The sequence below is a fragment of the Rhinatrema bivittatum genome, chromosome 4, assembly GCF_901001135.1.
Source record: "Rhinatrema bivittatum chromosome 4, aRhiBiv1.1, whole genome shotgun sequence".
Taxonomy (NCBI): domain Eukaryota; kingdom Metazoa; phylum Chordata; class Amphibia; order Gymnophiona; family Rhinatrematidae; genus Rhinatrema; species Rhinatrema bivittatum.
In genome coordinates this window covers 29,270,416-29,283,558 of record NC_042618.1, presented here as the reverse complement: position 1 = coordinate 29,283,558, position 13,143 = coordinate 29,270,416, and positions in this window count along the sequence as shown.

Genomic DNA, 13,143 nt, shown 5'->3' with positions numbered 1-13,143 from the left:
TAACCATCCTATTGGCTGCTGTTTTCTCTCATATAGGACTCCATTGGGTTCCCTACCAGAGTATATTTTTATAACAAGACTATGTCGGCAGATTAGTATTAGATGGGCATACCGTCTTGTAAGGCTGCAGCAGTGGTTTCTCCCTATTCCTATTACACGGCACCCCCTGTATTGGTGTCAGCACCCTCTGTAGATGTGTAGATTTTCATTATTTGCATTTTAACCTACATACATACAAGTTACTTTGAGTAGGAACACAGTACTTGAAGACAGCACCACAAAATTAATCAATCTTCCACAATCTAAAAATAATAAACTTTCATCAAGGCTTGCAATAGAGTTGATTAGGGAGGCAGGGACAAAGCAAAAAGAAGACACTGGAATACTGCCTCTTGCACCATGAAATTAACCAAAAGCAACCAGGTCATTATCAAGTTATTCACAAACGGATGAATTTTAAAAGTCCTATAGATGCCAAAGCTGGGAGATATGCATGCATATCAGCCCAGCGCGCGCCACATGGATTTTAAGATGCGCCCGGGTACGCGCATATCTCCTGGTACGCGAGAACATGTTTTACCATAAAAAAGGGTGGGGCATGGGTGTAGTCAGGGTGGGGCACGGGTGTTCCCGGAAATATGAATGAAACCAGCGCGTAAGTATTTAAGCATGGGAGATCACGTGACGCTGTGAGCAGGGCAGGATGTGAGACTCCTTTGCTCAGGGGACTATCCATAATCATCTGGCTTGATAAGCTTCATTTGCTCCCCAAAAGGTAATGTCTAGATCAGTGAGGAGTCCTACTTTTTTTTGTGGCGGTTTGCTGTGCAATGAGCACCTGAGCGGCGAAGTAGGAGAGAGAGAGAAAGAAAAGTCGACATTGCAAGAGCATAAGATGGATGCTGCAAGCATCAACCCTGATGGCCCTGCTGCAAAATCAGCACTCAGTGATGCACTATAGGTGGTAATGCAAGCTCTGGTGCCGTGGTTCGAAAAGCTTGATCGCATCTACAAAAAGTTGGAGGAAATGGCTACTACTTCTTGTGAGGTTAATAAACATGTCAGAGGGTTTCCGACGTGCATTATGAAGCCCATGAGCATGTGTTGGAGTTTGCCTCCTTGATTCCTATGAAATGCGATTGAAAGACCTTGAAAATAAGTCTCACTGCAATAACTTCTGTTCCGTCAGATTGCCTGAGAGCCTGCAGTTGGGCGAATTATGTATTTATTTATTTATTTATAAACGTTTATATACCGACATTCATGGGAACATCACGCCGGTTTACAAATAACTAAAAAGGAATAGAAAATACAATGAACAGGGGAAAAGGGGATAGAGGAGCAGGCTAGAAGTGAGGAGATAGAGGTAGCAGTGGGAAAATAAATAATGAGAGAGAGAACAGATAGGAACAATGCCATTGAGAGATGCAGGCGGTGAATAACCTTATTATGGGAACAAGAATTGCGGAGTTTCTTGGAAACCTGGCTACCTGCATCGCTGGGCCTAAAAAACATGGCGGCACTGATAGTGATCAAGTGTGCACATCAGCTCGGGCAGAGAAGAACAACAGCCACCAAGCCACGCGTGGTTATCGCTCGTTTCCTCAATTATGCACATAAAGAGGAAGTTTTGTGAGCAGTGCGATCAGGCCACCAACAGCAGTATGACGGGAAGAAGATTCGTCTCTTTCAAGATTATTCGGCCAAGTTGTCGGCCCTAGGTCAGGAATTTGCTCCTGCTTGTAATGCTTTGCACAAGCTAAAGATCCGGTGTGCTTTAATCTATCCTGCAAAGCTGCATATGGTGCATGATGGTGATGGTGAAGTGGTTTATCATGGTTCCCAATGAGCAGGATCGTGCTGTGGAATTGGCAAATCATGTTTTGGCTGAACCTTAACTTTTTCAGTGGGCAAACCACCTTGTTAGGATCTTTTCTATTGACAGCCTGCTGGCTAGATTATATTGGAGGTTTAACTGACATTTTATTGACCTATCCATTGGCTATTTCATTGAGTTGGGAACCTGATCGACTATCCGATGTCATATGTTCACAAATAACTTTTATGGTATTTATCCAAGGATGTTGGTGTGCTATTTGACTTGAGACAACATCTCTTCCATATTGGAGATTTGACTGTTCCTTTCAGGACCCAATATTGCTGTTATGGCAGTATCCGGTGCCTATGGACAATATTTTTTTTTTAGCTAGTTAGGCTATATAAATACTGTTTACATAATGCTGGATGCTGATAGTCTTATTTGTATTGTTTCTATCTGTGGGGATAGTATGAGAATGATGGGTTAAGTTTTGGGGGATTGAACTGGGTAGCTCTCTAAGCGTCAGGAGTGACCTCTGGCCCTCTGGGTGAGGGACATTGGGAATTAATGGGAATTAGGTTTCTTGGGGGTGGGGGGTTAAAACAGAGGATTGGGGGTGGGGGGTTAAAACAGAGGATTTAGTGGGAGAGGGTATTGAATTTTTAGGAATGTTCTTGAACATGGGTGAGTTTTTGGGGGAGGAAGGAGAGGGTTTGGGTTTGGGATTTTTGTGGGGGCTGCACAATAAGATAGTGGGTTTCAGAAGTATCCAAAATCTCAGAACTTTGTTCGGGGAGTCCTAGGTTGGGGGGACTTCTCCTTGTTCTGTTATTTCTCAGTGATTGTATTTCCCTGCAGGATACTGATATATGAGTAAATCCCAAATCAGAATTAAATCTTGGAATGTGGCTGGAATTGGTTCCCCAATGAAAAGATATAATGTTCTCAAAGCGTTGGCAAGGCAAAAAGCAGACATTGCGTTATTACAAGAGTGTCACCTTACGGATATAGAACATGACAAATTGAGGAGACGGTGGGGGCAGTAACTGGGGAATCCTCTGGAATGAAAGGGTGGGTGTGGTGTGTTTATTTCATAAACAAATATCCTTTACCCCTGAGAAGATGGTTGCTAATCCTGATGGACGTTTTGTGATAATTAAAGAGAATCTATTTGGGAAGGCTTTGGTGATATGCAATCTATATGCACCCAATGCTTACGATCATAGTTTTTTCCAAAACATCACTGATAAGTTGGCCAATATGGATACCTGCCCTGTCCTATGTTGTAGTGAATCCCTTACAGGACCACTCTACAGAATCTTTGATGGAACGCTCATCTCAACACAAGGCGTAAATCCGCCCGGATTTATGCGAGCAGGGCCTTGCGCGCTGGCGCGCCTATTTTCCATAGGCCGCCGGCACGCGCAGAACCCCGGGACGCGCGCGTAGGTCCCGGGGTTTTTGGAAGGGGGCGTGTCGGGGGCGGGTCCGATCGACGCGGCGTTTCGGGGGCGGGATGCGGCGTTTCGGGGGCGGGCCCGGGGGCATGGTTTCGGGCCGGGGCGGGCCCGGGGGCATGGCCGTGCCCTCCGGAACCGCCCTCGGGTCGGGTCTTGGCGCGCCAGCAGCCCGCTGGTGCGCGTGGATTTACGTCTCCCTCCGGGAGGCGTAAATCCATGGATAAAGGTGGGGGGGTTTAGATAGGGCCGGGGGGGTGGGTTAGGTAGGGGAAGGGAGGGGATGGTGAGGGGAGGGTGAAATAGAGTTCCCTCCGAGGCTGCTCCGATTTCGGAGCGGCCTCGGAGGGAACGGAGGCAGGCTGCGCGGCTCGGCACACGCCGGCTGCCCAAAATCGGCAGCCTTGCGCGCGCCGATCCAGGATTTTAGAGGATACGCGTGACTATGCACGTATCTTATAAAATCCAGCGTACTTTTGTTTGCGTCTGCTGCGCAAACAAAAGTACGCGATCGCGCAGTTTTTAAAAATCTACCCCTATGTGTTTGCCTAGTCTTACAGATGTCCAGTTGGCTAGATTAAATGCGCCAATCCGGATACAAGAAATTCAATTTGGCAACCAGCAAGTCAAATTGTATAAAGCTCTGGGACCGGATGGATATGGCGGAGAGTTTTACAAATTGTTGAGTGAACTTTTTCAGTGGGCAAACCACCTTGTTTGGATCTCTTCTGTTGTCAGCCTGCTAGCTAGATTAAATTGGAGGTTTAACTGTCATTTTACCGACCTATCCATTGGTTATTTCATCGAGTTGGGAACCTGATCGACTATCTGATATCATTTATTTATTTATTTTAATTTTTTATATACCGGCATTCGCGATGGGAGTCGCATCATGTCGGTTTACAATTAACAGGGTGTGACAAGAGGAGAAAAACTTAGAACATTAACATGTGATATAAGAAGAAATAGCAGTTACAATAAAACAGGGACATAAAGTAACTTGGAAAGTAAGGAAAGCGATAGAAAATTAACAATGTGATAAAAAGAGTAACAAGGTAATCATATGTTCACCAATAACTTTTATGTTATTTATATAACAATGTTGGTGTGCTATTTGACTGAGTCATCACCTCTTTCATATTGGAGATTTGACTGGTCCTTTCAGGAGCCAATATTGCTGTTATGGCAGTATCCGGTGCCTATGGCAATATAATTATATATAATATAAACCAATTAAGCTTGATACATCACTTTGAATGCATATACAGCATTACTCTCTGCTTCAATGGTAGGGGGAAATGTGGAAAAGAGGATTTGCATTCAGACAACAACCAACAAGGACTGAACTACACAATCTGGGTAAACAAATAAGTGTGGGGGTAGCTTGCTTATTGTGGCGGTTACTACCCTAAACCAATTAAGGCTGATACTTCACTTTGAATGCATATACAGGGCCGGATTTTGAAAGGGTTACGCGGATAAGGTACGTGTGTAACCCTTTTAAAAAACCCCTGCGTGCGCCGAGCCTATTTTGCATAGGCTCAGTGGACATGTGTAAGTCCCGGGGCTTGCAAAAAGAGGCAGTCGGGGCATGGTCAGGGGGTGCGGTTTTGGATTGGGGGCGAGTTCGGGGGCATGTGGGCAGGCTGGGGGCATGGCCGAGTGCCCTGACCCAGCGGCCTGAATCGGGGCCTGCCGCACCAGTGCGCATAAGTTACTACTGCCCGGAGGCAGTAGTAACTTTTCAGATAAAGGTAGGGGGGTCTAGATAGGGCCGGGAGGGTGGGTTAGGGAGGGGAAGGGAGGGGAAGGTGCTGGGGGTGGAAGGACAGTTCCCTCCGAGGCCGCTCTGATTTCGGAGCGGCCTCGGAGGGAACGGGCAGCGTGCGTAGGGCTCGGCACACGCAAGTTGCACAAATGTGCACCCCCTTGCGCACGCCGACCCCAGATTTTATAAGATACGCGCGGCTATGCGTGTATCTTATAAAATCCAGCGTACTTTTGTTCGCGCGCGAGCTGTGTTTTAAAATGTACCCCACAGCATTGCTCTCTGCTTCAACGGCAGGGAGAAATGTGTAAAAGTGGATTTACATTCAGACAACATCCAACAAGGCAACAAGCATCGGGGTAACTTGCTTGATGTGGCAGTTAATACCCGTAACCATTAAGCCTTATGCTCACCTTTGATGCAACTCCAACATTACTCTCTGCATCAGTGGCAGGAAATTTGAATCAAACAGTTACCAACAAGGGCCCTAAACTTGGTGGTCGGTGAAACAGATAAGTATGGGAAAATAAGTGTGGCAGCTTGCTGGGCAGACTGGATGGGCCGATTGGTCTTTTTCTGCTGTCATTTCTATGTTTCTATGAACAAATATCAGCTCCTCTGGTGGAAATGTATGTAAAGGCTATAGAGGAGGGTGTTTTTTCTTTTGGCTCCAATAAAGCATTAATCATATTAATTCCTAAGCCTGGTAAGGATCTTTATCAGCCTGAGTCATATAGGCCTATTTCCCTCTTAAAGGTACTGGAAGCCAATAGTAACAGGTGGGAGAGAGAAAAAGGGGAAAAAAATGGATAAAGTGCGTAGCTTGCTGGGCAGACTTGATGGGCCATTTGGTCTTCTTCTGCCGTCATTTCTATGTTTCTATGTTTCTATGTAACTACTGGATAGGATCATGGCAGAGCGGTTGGCGCCTTTACTCCCATATATTATATTGGAGAATCAAGTTGGGTTTGTGTGTCACCATCACTTTGTGGTTAATATCAGGAAAATTTTGGCTTCTTTGATGGGGGTGGACTTTTCCAAATTGGATTCCCTTCTCATCAGTTTCGATGCAGAAAAAGAGTAGATTGGAGCTTTCTCTTTGCTATTTTAAGGAAAGTGGTGTTAACGGGTACTTTTTTGAAGATGGTTCAACTTCTATATTCCTCACCCCAGGCATCCATTTTAATTAATGAAGGGTGGATTGAGGAGTTTGAACTTCAGCGAGGTACCTAACAAGGGTCTGCTCTTTCCTCTAGTGTTTCTTCTTTCCCTAGAGCCTTTGTTGAGGCGGATACATAATTCAGATGAAATTTGCGAGGTTCCTATTAGAGTTCCTGAATTTAAAATAGCTGCATTTGCTGACAATATGCTCGTGCATTTGACTAACCCTGTTGATTCCCTACAGATGTTGATGTGGAAGTTTATGGAGTTTGGCGCTATCTCAGGATTGAATTTAGAGAAGTCTGAGGCACTAAGTACTAGCCCACAGGTGCAGCTTAACTGGGATCAAGCTTTTTATTTAAAATGGGCAGGAGATTCATTTAATATCTAGAGATCCATTTACCTTCAGATATTACTAAGCTATATAAGTTAAATGTTCCGTCTATGTTAGCCCAGGTGAAGGCTAAATTTAAGCTCTGGCAAGATCTCTCTCTTTCCCTAGTGGGCAGGGTAAATTTGTTCAAGATGGTTCTCTTTCCCAAGTGGTATACATGCTGCAGGTATTGCCCTTGCAAATTTAAAAAAGGAATGTTCAGATGCTATGGGGGCATTGTCTCACTTTATGTGGCAGGTTCGGAGATCTCGGCTATGATTGGCTTGGTTGTTGGGTACATGGGAAAGTGGGGCAATTGGACTTCCAGATATGGAAAAGTATAATTGGGCATGTCAACTACAGCATCTAAAATTTTGCCTAAGGGATACAACACACTATAGTCACTTAGAGAGAGAAAAAACCCTGGTTGCTCCCATACATTTACATTCGGTTTTATGTGTTAAAGCTAAGGATTTACAGTCAGCTTTAAAACTGGGACCTCTATGTTTGGTGGTTTGGTGTTTGGTGTATACTGTGTGCCCAATTGGGTCACTCTTCTTCAATATCTCTATATCTAACCATTAGTGGGAATCCACAGTTTTTGCCAGGGTCCCAGTATAGAGTGTTTACTTCTTGGTTTACTCCTACCGCGAATCGTGGATAGTTTGCCAACTGTTCAACTTCAAGATGTACTTTGTGATCAACTGAAAGATTTCCTTCAAATTGAGGAGTTTAGGAGGAAGATAATTTCTCGGCTCTATAAATCCTTATTGAAGATTCAGCCGTTAAGGTCTTTGTCTTTTCTTGATTAATGGAATAGTGAACTTTCCATAGTACTTTGGATAGAGATGTGAATCGTGTGATCGATCGTCTTAACGATCGATTTCGGCTGGGAGGGGGAGGGAATCGGATCGTCGCAGTTTGGGTTTTTTAAATATCGTGTAAATCGTGTAAATCGAAAACCGGCACACTAAAACATCCCTAAAACCCACTCCGACCCTTTAAAATAAATCCCCCACCCTCCCGAACCCCCCCAAAATGCCTTAAATTACCTGGGGTCCAGAGGAAGGGTCCCGGTATGATCTTTTACTCTCGGACCTCCGTGCGTTGTAGAAATGGCGCCGGCGCTACCTTTGACCTGTCATATGGGTTCGGGAGGGTGGGGGATTTATTTTAAAGGGTCGGGGTGGGTTTTAGGGTTGTTTTAGTGTGCCGGTTTTCCCGCCCTCCCCCTTCCCCTCCCCTTCCCCCGATTTACGATTTTTTGACGATAAATCGGGGGAATTGTTATTGTATCGCGGCTCTAACGATTTTTGACAATTTAAAATATATCGGACGATATTTTAAATCGTCAAAAAACGATTCACATCCCTACTTTTGGACACTCAGTTAAGGACGGGATTTTGGTGCATCAAGACTTTAGTATCCTCTGTGAAACTGAGGGAGACACAATTTAAGTTCTTAACACATGTTTATCTTTATCCTGTACGGGCGTATAGGTCTGGTATTGTTACCACTGATATTTATCAGAAATATGAAAGAGATAGGGGGACTTTGAGTCATGTCTTTTGGTTATGTAACCCATTAAAAAAATTTTGGAAAGGGATTCAAGATTTTTTTGAAACCATGCTTGGACAAAATATTTCTTTTTCCACTGAAGGAGCCCTTTTTGATGATTCTGCTTCTTTCCATATACAGGGTAAGGATAATAGGCTTTAATACATAAGGCCTGTTTGGTGGGGAAAAAGAGTATTCTCTCAATGTGGACAACAGAGGAAGCTCCATCGCATTGGGACTGGAGAAATGCTTTCCATGAGTTCATGTTATTGGAAAAAATGGGGGCCCGTGTCTACGTAAATTACAAAACTTTTTCTTACAAATTTGGAATGTGTATCTTCAAATTTTGCCAACTAAGATCTGTAGTTTTGTGATTAATAATATGTCAGAGTGAACAATATATCATATTTTTGTACACTTTGCGGTCTTATGGGATTTTGGATACAGTATGTATTGTTGAATCAGTGAGTACTGAACCCTGATTTTGGGTGATTTGCCGCGTGGGAGGGGAAGGGAGTTGATGTGCTCTTGGGGTTTAGAGGGGTGTGTTCAATAATGAATGTACTCAAAAACAAAAAATTAATTGTATTTTCTATTATATGTGTCGAGCATCAAAGCTACCGCTCATCGCATATGTTGTTGTATATAAGTATAATAAACAGTTTGAACAAGAAAAAGTATTTATGCACACCAAGGTCCCTATCCGCGTAACTTTACTTCTGCTATAGACAGCGTGTAAGTCATGAAACAAAAAAAAACTAGGCTAGTCAGCGGGGTTTTAAGGGTCGGGGCTAATAGGCTAAAAGGGAGGCAAGTTATCTAGGGTATTCAGGAAGTCCTCTCCTTTACTGGGGTAAACTGGGAACAAACTGGAGAAACAGGTAATTGTGTCGGCACATGTATCTACTAAAGTCCCACCATTTACAAGATCGAGGTGGCATTTGCATGCAGATGTGGTATTAATGTAAAACTGGGCGCACATATATGTGTGTTTAGCCAATTTTTATATCATGCACGCATATTATAAAATTGCCGCTTACATGTGCTCCTGCGTGCAGGTCTTAAAATTCACCTTATAATGATCATCATAAGTTCCTGATACTGTGAATTACACCTTATGGAGACTAAAAGGTTAATTTTCAAAAAGTTGTGTAAAATAAAATAGCATGTGCTTTGCGTATATCCTATTTTATAAACCCAAACATACACTTTTTAGTCCAACTCCATCTTTATGTTCATTCTACTGTCTCTCGGGGTAGCCGCTATCTACAGACTGATAAGTACTCCTCCTTCTTCTTCATTGACTTCAGCTCTGGCTTTCCTTCTTCTTTGAACCCATTCCCTTATCCTTGAAGATTTTAATTTCCTTACAGATGACCCCTCTAACCCTTATTCCTCAAAGCTGTTTACTATAACCTCTTCATTTGACCACCAACTAGAGTCTACCAACTCCACTCACCAGCATGGTAATGTTTCTGTTTTTCCATTGGATTATGTACAGAATTTGACTTGTGGTTCCCAGTTCAGTTTTTCTATACATATTTCCATTTATAGTTTATGATACTTTATTCTGTATTTGGAGAGGGTCTGTCTGTGTTCTGCATATGTGAGTGAGGTTAAGTATTCTGCTAACATGGCGTTTCTATGTAAGGATCTATAGCAGATTGGCATGTTTGTTTTCCTAATAGGATGTGTATTGGTGCTTTAGGGACTTGCTGTAATATTTGAAATGTTGCTTTTTCATAGGTAGGGTTGTAACTGAGTTCTGGCAGTTAGTTCTGCTTTGGAATGGGAGGTTTATTATATTGTAATTGTGGGCTAGATTTATCAAAATATTATATGCAATAGGAACTTGTTTTATGGTAATAGCTTTTTGCATTTTCCTACCTGCAAAGTGCTCATTTCACCACTAGGGGGGAGGGGGAGGGGGAGAGAGAGAGAGGGAGGGAGAGAGAGAGAGAGAGAGAGAGAGAGAGAGAGAGAACATGCCTATCTACAAGGCCCTTGTAGTAGTTAGCTATTTATGTTACTATAGGAGGCCTCCTAGTAACTCAAGGTGAGGTTTAGGTAGTAGTGTAGGGGTTAGGGGCCACTTTTATATGTAGAGTGAGACGTACGAACAGAACAGCGCACTCTTGTGAAGATTTGATGTCTTTCGGAGTGAGAAAACTCACACAAAGATGAGATTTGTGTAATGTTCTCTCAACCTAGCTTGATGGACTCTCTACTTGGGTAACGGCTGGGCGCGTATCCCACAGGACGCTGGAACAGCGAATCCTCTGCTTGGCTGTGCTGTAGTGGAAAGAGACTGAGAGTTATGAGTACACAGTGAGAAACATACAGGGGTAGATTTTTTAAAACTGCGCGATCGCGTACTTTTGTTTGCGCAGCAGGCGCAAACAAAAGTATGCTGGATTTTATAAGATACGCGCGTATCTTCTAAAATCCTGGATCGGCGCGCGCAAGGCTGCCGATTTTGGGCAGCCGGCGTGCGCCGAGCCGCGCAGCCTGTCTCTTTCGCCCTCCCCTCACCTTCCCCTCCCTTACTCTACCTATCCCACCCCCCCCGGCCCTATCTAAACCCCCCCCTTACCTTTGTCCGTAGATTTACGCCTGCGAGAAGCAGACGTAAATCTACACGCGCCAGCGGACTGCTGGCGCACCGTGCTCCGACCCGGGGGCTGGTCCGAAGGCCTGGACCACGCCCCCGGGCCGGCACCACGCCCCCGGTCCCGCCCCCGAAATGCCGCCCCGCCCCGAAACGCCATGTCATCGGGTCCCGCCCCCAACACGCCCCCGACACGCCCCCTTCCAAAAACCCTGGGACCTACGCGCGTCCCGGGGTTCTGCGCGTGCCGGCGGCCTATGGAAAATAGGCGCACTGGCGCGCAAGGCCCTGCTCGCGTAAATCTGGGCGGATTTATGCGAGCAGGGCTTTGAAAATCCGCCTGTCAGAGTCCCAGGTAGAATAGGAGAAGCTCTGAGACAGGGAGAGAAGGCCCTCAAGAAGCAAGTACCTGTTCCCTTAGAGCAGAGAGACTCAGTAGTATTGTACTCACACAGCGATTCCACTAGACGAGAGGTCTGGCACTGGAACAGAGGGCAGGCCCTCGAGGAGCGAGTACCTGGTTCCAAGGAAGTAGTACTGTGGAATACATGGTAGTTGTACTCACAGATGGAAACTCTTAGTGAAGACTTTCAAGTAGAAAGGGTTGTAGATGCAGGCAACAACTCAGGGAACATGGGCCCTCGAGGAACGAGTACCGGTTTCCTGATAGCACCTGAAAGAAGCAGAAGGAGCCCCCGAGGAGCGGGTACCCCGTTAGCAATAAGAGTTCCAGATAACTCTGGAGTTGCAGAGTAGCTTCGGTAAGGAGAGCGAATCCCATCCGTAGTATTCCGGGGGAGTTGCTAACTCGATTAGCTAGCAAACGTTGTAGGCTTAAATATCTGGGCAGCGTGATGTCATCTCAGGGGGACACCCCTGAGGTTCGCGCCAACGAGGAAATAAAGATGAGGGCGGCGTACGCACGCGCGCCCTATGGTACCTTGGAGGAGCATGGCGGGAAGCAGCACCAAAGCCGGTCCAGGGACACTGGAGAGGTCGGCAGACAGACACTGTGGCAGCCAGTAGTCCGAGATGAGCAGGAGGAGCCGCAAGAAGAGTGAGGTAGGCGGGGCGAAGCCATCGCAGATCGACAGTCACAACACATATTGTGTATTGGGAACTGGTTAAAAGATGGAAAACAGAGAGTAGGGCTAAATATTAAATTTTTTCAATGGGGAAAGGTGACCAGTGGAGTGGGTTCTGTTCTGGGATCACTGTTTTTTTTAACAAATTTATAAATAACCTAGAAATGGGGAATAATGAGTGAGGTGACCAAAATTGCCTATGATACAAAATTGTTCAAAGTTGTCAAATCACAAGAGGATTGTGAGAAATTTGCAAGAGGACCTTCCAAAACTGGGAGATTGGGCATGCAAATGGTAAATGAAATTTAATGTGGACAAATGTAAAGTGATGCACTTAGAGAAGAGTAACCCAAATTATGGCTATACAACGCAAGGTTCCAGATTAGGAGTCATCACTCACGAAAAGGATCTAGGTGTCATTATTGATAATATGTTGAAATCTTCTGCCCAGTGTGCAGCAGCAATCAAGACAGCAAATAGAATGCTAGTGAGTATTAGGAAAGGAATGGAGGCTAAAATAGAGAATATCATAACGCCTCTGTAACGCTCCATGGTGCGACCTCATTTTGAGTATTGTATATAGTTCTGGTCACCATATCTCAAAAAAGATATCAGCTTTAGAAAAAGTACAAAGAAGGGCAACCAAAATTGATAAAAGAGATGGAAATATTGCCCAATGAGCAAAGGCTAAAGAGGTTAGGACTCTTCAACCTGGAGAGGAGAAGACTGAAGGGTCTATAAAATAATGAGTGGAGTGAAATAAGAAAATTTGAATCAGTTGTTTACTCTCAAAAAGTACAAAGATCAGGGGACACACATTGAAGTTACTAAGTTGTACATTTAAAACTAATAACAGAAAATATTTTGGACAAGTTCCTGGAGGAAAAGTCCATACACCATTATTAAGGTGGTGCTGCAGAAATCCACTGCTTATCCCTGGGATAAGCTGCATGGAATCTATCTACCCCTTTGGGGACTGGCCAGGTACTTGTGACCTGCATTGGCCACTGGTGGAAACAGGATACTGGGCTTGATGGAACTTTTGCAATCTTATGTTCTTATGAACAGTCTTCTGAAAATTGTTTGAGGTCTGTCTCACTTCCATTCCTATTTGTAGCTGTTTTCTGTAGTCCTACTCCAACACCTTCCTCAGTGAACACTGATCAGAAATTTTAATTAAGCAATTCTGCCTTCTCATTTCCTCCTGTCACTAATGTAGCTATAAAAAAAAGTCTTGTTACCCTGTTTTTATTCTATTAGCTATTTTTAATTCCATTTCCATCTCCACTCCTATCTACTTTCCTAGCTTTTCCGG